Source organism: Tupaia chinensis, unplaced genomic scaffold, assembly GCF_000334495.1.
Source record: "Tupaia chinensis unplaced genomic scaffold, TupChi_1.0 Scaffold148768_1, whole genome shotgun sequence".
NCBI lineage: Eukaryota > Metazoa > Chordata > Mammalia > Scandentia > Tupaiidae > Tupaia > Tupaia belangeri.
Window position 1 is genome coordinate 28283 of NW_006208615.1, and position 8753 is coordinate 37035.

Here is an 8753-nt window from a genome sequence, read left to right on the forward strand (position 1 = left end):
CTCATTTACAATAGCCACACATACAGAAAAGATACCTAGGAATAAACCTAATGAAAAAAGTAAAAGACATCTATAAGGAAAACTATGAAAAACTTAAAAAAATAAATTGAAAATGATCCAAACATGTGGAAAGACATTCTATGATCGTATATTGTAAGAATTAATATAATCAAAATGATACCAAATGAATTTACAAATTTGAATACAATCCCAATTAAATTAACAGAGAGATTCTTCACAGAAATAGAAAAAATTATATAATTTGTCTAAAATTGTAAAAGGGCCCATAACACCAAATAAATACTGTGAAAAAAGAAAAAAAGTAGAAGGCATCTCACTTCATAACCTCAACACATATTATAAAGCTGTGATAATCAAAACAACATGGTATTAGCACAAAAACAGGCAGGTAGATAAATGGAACAGAATTGAGAATCCAGAAATAAACCCCCAACCATACAGCAACTTATTTTCAACAACAGGCACAAGACAACCCAGTGGGGGGGAAATTATCTTCAGCAAGTGGTGCTTGGAAAACTAGATATCCACTAGAAGAAAAAGGAAACTGAACCTCTATCTCTCACTATTAACAACAAATAAACTCAGAATGGATCAATGATCTAAACATAAAACCTGAAAGTATAAAACACAGGGAAAACTCTCAAAGACATCAGAGTAAGCAAAGAATTCTTAAATAAGGCCCCAAAAGCAAAGCAATATTCCTCAAAATAGACAAGTGGGACTACATCAGCGTAAAAAGCTTATGCACAGCAAAAGATACAATAATGAGAGTGAGGAGACACCCCTTAGCATGGGGGAATATATTTGCAAACTATGCCTCTGTAAGGAACTGATAACCAGAATATACAGGGAACTCAAATAGCTTATCTGCAAAAGATAACCAGTCCAATTAAAGAGATGGGCAAGAGTTGAATAGACAACTCCCCAAGGAGGACATAGGGATGGCTAAAAAGCATATGGAAAAATGCTCAGCATCTCATCATAAGGGAAATGCAAATCTAGACCACAATGAGATACCACTTAACTCTAGTCAGAATGGGTAAGATTAAAAAAATTAAAAATGGGGCCAACAGATGGCACAGTAGTTATATTGTTGGACTCCTACATGGTTGACTGTAGACCTGGTTGCTTCAAAATCACGCTGGGTATGTGCTCAATATCTTAGGAGGAGAATAGAGGAGAAGGGATTGTGTCATGGCCATTCTCCTAAGGCATGATTTCTCACTTTCCCTCTCATTGTCTCTGTCTCTGTCTGGTGAGTACACATGCCCTAAGGAAAAAATCTCTAAAAAGAGGAGAAATACTGGCTATGCTGTGGTGAAATGGCAACTCTCCTACCCTGGTGGTCAGAATGTAAATTAGTATAGCCACTGTGGAAAACAGTATGGAGGTTCCTCAAAAACCTGTGAATCGAACTACCATACAAGCCAGCAATTTCACTCCAGGGTATCTACACAAAGGATAGAAAGACAGTCAGAAAAAAACACTTACATATTCATGTTTTATTGAAGCATTTTTCACAATTGCCAAGATATGGAATCAATTCAAATGTCCAGAATCAGATGAATGGATTAAAAAATTTTGGCACATATATACTATGGAATACTACTCAGACATAAAAAATAAGGAGAATTTGGTGGCTAGTAAGTGGTGGAGTAGTTAAGTATGGTGATTAAATGTAATAAAAAATTTAACAAAAAATGAAATAAAATGAAAGAATAAAATAAAAAAGTGACTTCAAAAAGTATAGTCATATAGGGAACCAGCAGTTAGCGTAATGGCTATGTCGCTGGACTCCCACGTAGTTGACCGCGGTTCGTGTCCCGGACCCGGTGGCTTAAAACTCACGCCGGGCGCGTGTGCGTGCGTGCCCAAGATCCCGAGAGGAGAATGGAGAAGGGATTGCGGCGTGACCATCCCCCCTGGGGGGTGATTTCTCTCTGTCTCTATGTCTCTCTCTGTCTGTCTGGTGAGCGCACACGCCCTACAGTGAAAATCTCTCTCAAAAAAAAAAGTATAGTCATACAAAACAAAAAATGATAAAAAGATAGAGTCATAAAATTAAAAGCAAAACCATGGGTGTTCAGGGAAGAAAGTTTGGAAGTAGAGATCACATTCAAAACTAGGGAAATGCTGTAACCATCAAACAAGATAGGAGTTTGCAATGCTTACTAAATTTGGAAATGTTGACATCATTGGTGGCCTTATAAAATATTTCAATGAAGAGCTAATAACATAAGTCACAAAGCAATAGATGGAAAAGTAAATGGAAGGCAACAAAGTGGAGACATGGAATGTAGACTTCTCTTCAAGAAATTTGGCAGTGAGAGTGGCAGTAAATAGGACTGTAGCCTAAAGGGTACTGAGGTTGAAAAAAGATTGATTTTAGATGAAAGAGACTTGAGCATGTCTATAATTTGAGAAAGAAAAAACAAGTAGGTACAAAGAGATATCAAAGATCAGAGAAAGGAGGTGTCCATCTCCTGCTTCCTGGCCTAAAAGATGCTGAGGCAAGGCCAGTCTCTGGCCCCTGGCCCCAGTTCCAGCTCCCTCAACCCCAGAGCCCCTTTCTGTCAGCAAGGACTGCCACCAGCTCCCCAGTAGAGCCCACTCCATCTCTTGCCCCCTGGTGAAATTGCATGCAGCGAGTGAATTTTTATTTATTCTCTTTCATACTCTTTTCTCTTCCCTTTTATATTTTCATTTCCTGCTTATCCTCTGCACACCAAGAGGAGTAGGACAGATCTAGAATCACAGTTTTCAAATACCCTAGTATTGTGAGGCTCCCTGGAATCCTTCCTTTTACTTAGCCACCTGTGAAAAAGGAGAATTTGCTGTTCAGACACCTGAAAAGGAGACTCCTCCTGTGGGAACCACATTGCTAAGCACAGCAGAAGAGATACTTTGGCACATATCAGTCCATAGCAAAAGGAAAGCACACTTGCTCCCAAAGAAACATTCTCCAAAAAGTTATCCAAAAGTGAATACATCTCCCAATGGCTAGAGGTAGAAGAAGAGCCTCATTTCTGAATAAACCTGAATACATCTCCCAATGGCTAGAGGTAGAAGAAGAGCCTCAGGTCTGAATAAACCAGGAAATATGTCTCCATCAAAAGAACACAAAAACTACCTTTCATCTCTTGAAAAAACAGAAGATGTTACCAAAATGTCAGAGAAAGAATTTAAAACATTCATGGTGCCAAAACTCTATGAGTTAGAATGGGAAAGAGACAACAAACTACAGGAGATTAGAAGTCCATCCATGATATGAAAGAAGAAATGGACACTATAAGAAAGAATCAGATGGAACTATTAGAGATGAAGTCTAATACAGGAAATAAGAAACTCTCTCCAAAGTATTAAAAGTCGATTAGACCATGCTGAAGATCAAATCTCTGACGTAGAAGATAAAACCTCTGACCTAGAAAACACCATTGAAAAGATAGAGAAAATAACAAAAAGACATGAGGATAATATATGAGAAATACTAGACTCTATTAAATGTCCAAACAATCAGTATCCCAGAAGGTTAAGAAACTAATAAGGGCATGGAAAATCTATTCTATGAAATCCTGGATGAAAACTTCCCAAGTCTAAAGAAGCACTCAAACATCCAAACCCAATAAATACAAAGGACTCCAAATAGAATCAACCCATGATGATCTTCCCAAGGTACATTTTAGCGAGACTGGTCAAGACCACAGATAAAGACAAAATACTAAAATTGGCAAGAGAGAAACAAGTGACTTACAAAGGTCATCCCACCAGGCTAACACCAGACCTTTCAATGGAAATAATGTAAGCAATGAAAAAATGAGACGACCCATTGGAAGTGCTAAGAGAGAAAAAATTTCAACCAAGATTATTATATCCAGCAATATTATCCTTCATATAGGAAAAAAGAAAGATTAAAATCTTGTCAGACAAATAAAACATGAAATAATTTGCCAACACCAGACCAGCTTTTCGAGAAACTATGAAGAGAGTCCTGTTCCAGGAAAACTAAAGAATGAAGAGTCAGAAATAAGGGAATAAAAGACAACCAAGACAATGGCCAATTTAAAGGTAGGGACAAACATGGAAATATCGATAATAACATTGAATGTTAATGGATTAAATTCTCCCACCAAGAGACACAGACTGACTAGATGGATTAAAAAAAAAAAAAAAAAAAAAAGGGCTGGAAAAAGGTATTCCATGCAAAGGGAAACCAAAAAAGAGCTGGAGTCGTGTTACTAATTTCTGACAAAATAGGCTTTAAAACAAAAACTGTGCGAAGAGACAAAGAAGGGCAGTATATTGTAGTAAATGGGTTAACTCATCAAGAAGATATAATGCTTATAAATATCTATGTACCTAACACAGGAGCTCCCAAATACGTGAAAGAATGACTGTTAAATCTAAAAGGAGAGATAGACTGCAACACACTAATTGATGGAGATCTCAACACCCCACTATCTCCTCTGGACAGATCGTCTAGACAAAAAAATAAGAAAATAGATAAAGTATATAAATGATACCATATATCAAATGGACTTAACAGACATCTATAGAACTTTCCACCCAAAAACCACAAGATACACTTTTATCTCGCTCCCACATGGAACCTTTTGGAAGATTGACCATATGATAGGGCACAAAGCAAGCCTCTACAGATTCAAAGGCATAGAAACTATACCCAGCATCTTCTCCAACCATGATGGAATTAAACTTGATTTTAATTTCAAGAGAAATCCTCAAAAATACACAAATACATGGAAACTAAACAACCTACTCCTGAATGACTTCACAGCTACTGAAGAAATAAAGACTGAAATAAAAAGCTTCAGGGAAGACAATGACAATGAGGACACGAGTTTCCATAATCTTTGTGACACTGCAAAAACAGTCATAAGAGGGAAGTTCATAGCAATTAGTGCACATAAGAGGAAGATGGAAAGAAGGCTAATGGATCACCTAACATTATGCCTCAGAGAATTCTAAAAGCAACAGCAAAAAAATCTAAAAAACTCCAGGAGAAAGGAAATAATAAAGATACAAGCAGAAATAAATGAAATAGAAAATAAATGAACTCTACAGAAAATAAATGAAAGTAAAAGCTGGTTCTTTGAAAAGATAAACAAAATTGATACACCACTAGCCACACTTATTAAAAAGAAGAGATTAAGGAAACAGGTAAATCAAATTTGCAATGAAGCTGGCAATATAACAACAGACATAATAGAAATAAAAAACACCATTAGAGGATACTATGAACAACAATACACCAATAAACAAGAAAATCTGAATGAGATGGACAAATTCCTGGACACATATAATCTCCAAGACTGAGCCAGGAGGATGCAGAAAGTCTGAATAGGCCCATAACAAGCCAGGAGATTGCATCAGTAATCAATAACCTCCAACAAAGAAAAACCCTGGTCCTGATGGCTTCACCTCTGAATTCTACAAAACTTTTTGTAAAACTATTTTTAAAGCTCTATTTATTTATTATTTGATCAGAGAGAGATAGTGAGAGAGAGGAAAGTAAGCAAGCCACCAGGTCCAGGACTCGAACCTTGGTTGGCCATATGGGAGTCCAGTGGTACTAACCACCACATCACTTGTCAGTCCCTCTACAAAACTTTTAAATAAGAGTTAACCACCATTCTGCTCAAGTTATTTCTAAAGATTCAAAAGGGTCAAAAACTTCCAAATTCATTCTATGAAGCCTCCATCACCCTTATCCTTAAAACAGATAAGGACAGGACAAGGAAGGAAAACTATAGACCAATATCTCTGATGAATATAGACGCAAAAATCTCAACAAGTTACTGGCAAATTGTATCCAACAACATAGAGCTTATACATCATGACCAGACAGGTTTTATTCCAGGGATGCATGGTTGGTTCAAAATATGTAAAACCATAAATATAATAAACCATAGTAACAGAAAGAAAGAGAAAAACCATATGATCATATCAATTGATGCAGAAAAAGCATTTGATAAGATACAACATCCCTTCATGGTCAAGACTCTCAGCAAAATTGGCACAGAAGGGTCATTTCTCAACACAATACAAGCTATCTATGAAAAACCCATAGCTAACATCACCCTGAATGGAGAAAAGCTGAAAGCTTTTCCACTAAAAACTGGTACAAGACAAGGATGGACATATTCTCCATTCCTTTTCAATATAGTACTGGAAATCATCACCAATGCAATCAGAAAAGAGAATAAAATAAAAGGCATTTAAATAGGAAAAGAAGAGATGAAACTATCTCTTTGCAGATGACATGATGGTATACATAGAAGACCAAATGATATCCATGGAAAAAAATCCTAAAAGTAATTCATGAATACAGTAAAATTGCAGGATACAAAATAAACATACAGAAATCTATGGCATTTCTATCCCCACTCCTACTCGTATCTGAACTTTGGGTTGGTTCCTTGGGACTTTAAGATGAACTTGCACCCCTCCATCCCACCTGCAAACCGGTTCAAGCCTGCCAGCAGTTCTGGACACCAGGCTGCCTGTGGCTGCAGGCCCTTACATCCAGGACCCGTTGCTCATCCTCTGCCCCTTCCCCACTTGCCTTTGGACTCTCTGAATTTTAGTTTTTTGAGTAGTGCCACACAATTTTTTTTTTTCTTTTGAGGTGTAGCTTATTAGGTCAGTTGGAGGCTCACCACTCCTTAGAAACAGGGAGGACTTTGGGCCACCCAGGACCAGTGCCAACAGTACATGGTACTGGTGAGCAACAGATAGGCCAATCATAAGAGAAATAATCAGTTTTCTAATCCTTTACACCTTTTAACACTCAGAGAAACCTTAAATAAGTTAGTAAGCAACATATAGATCACCTGATGAAGAGGAAAAATGACTAGGCTCAAGAAGTATGAGCAACCAACAAAAGGCCTCTCCCCCAAGGGAAATCATCAAGCCTACATCACCCACAGTCAATACAATGGACATAGTGGACATGTCTGATAAGGAATTCAGAATATTTGTACTGACCAAACTAATGGAGATGGAAGAGAAAAGAGACAAGGAGCACTGGGAGATGAGGAAGTCCTTTCATGATTTTAAAGAAGAAATAGATACCTTAAATAAGAGCCAGATGGAGCTTCTAGGGTTGAAGAATGTGATACAGGAACTCAAAACCTACCTCGAAAGTATTAGAAGTAGGTTAGATCAGGCAGAAGATCGAATCTCTAATGTAGAAGACAAAACATCTGACGTAGAAAAAAGTATCAAGAAGATAGAGAAAACAACCATGAAAAATGAGGATAATATATGAGGAATACTGGATATCATCAAGCTCTCCAACATCTAGTACTCCAGAAGAGGAAGATAATAAGGGCATAGATAATTTATTCTGTGAAATCATGGAAGAAAATTTTCCAAACTTAGAAAGGCATTCAAATAACCAGACCCAAGAAATACATAGGACCCCCTGTAGAATCAACCTAAGAAGATCCTCTCCAAGGCACATCATAGTCAGACTGGCAAAAACAACAAAGACAAGGTACTAAATTTGGCAAGAAGGAAACGTCAAGGTATTTACAAAGGTCACCCCATCAGGCTAACATCAGATCTTTTGTCAGAAACAATGCAGGCAAGGAAAGAATGGGGAAGCATAGTCAAAGTGTTGAGTGAAAAACAATTTCAACCAAGAATACTATACCTGGCAAAATTATCTTTCATATGGGAAAAAAAAAGATAAAAAACATTCTCAAATAAACAAAATTTGAAGGAATTTACCAACTCCAGACCGGCTCTTCAAGAAGGGAGTACTATACCACACTGGCTCTTCTGAAGGGAGTACTATACCAGGAAAACTAAAAAGTCAGACAGACAGTTATACAAGAACAAAAGCAACCAAGAAAATGGCTCCCTTAATGATAGAAACAGGTACGGAAATGTCAATAATTACATTGAATGTCAATGGATTAAATTCTACAATTAAGAGACATAGACTGGCCAAATGGATAAAAAGCAGAAACCCTCTATCTGTTGCCTACAAGAAACTCACCTTATGGATAAAGTCATACATAGACTAAAAGTAAAGGGGTGGAAAAAGATATTCCATGCAAATGAAAATCAAAAAAGGGCTGGAGTAGTGATATTGATTTCAGACAAAATAGATTTCAAGACAAAGACTAAGAAGAGACAAAGAAGAGCATTATATAATAGTAAATGGAGTAATCCAGCAAGAGGACATAACACTTATAAATATCCATGTACCCAACTCAGGTGCACCTAAATATGTGAAAGAAAGACTGTTGGAGCTAAAAGGAGAGAGAGGGAGAAATACTATAATTGTTGGAGATCTCAACATCCCATTATCTCCTTTAGACAGATCTTCTAAAATACAGGAACTAAATGACACTGTAAATCTAATGGGCTTGACAGATATCTATAGAACTTACCACCCTACGTCTACAACGTATACATTTTTCTCACCCCGGCATGGAACCCTTTCAAAGATTGATCATATGTTAGGACACAAATTAAGCCTTTACAGATTTAAAGGCATAGGAACTATATCCAGCATCTTCTCTGACTATGATGGAGTTAAACTCAAGAAATTAAACTTAATTTCAAGAAACACCCCCGAAATTACACACACATGGAAACAGAACAACCTACTTATGAATGACTTCTTTACTACTGAAGAAATTAAGTCTGGGAACCAGCAGTTAGCGTAATGGCTACGTTGTTTGGTTACGAACTAGGTGACTGTG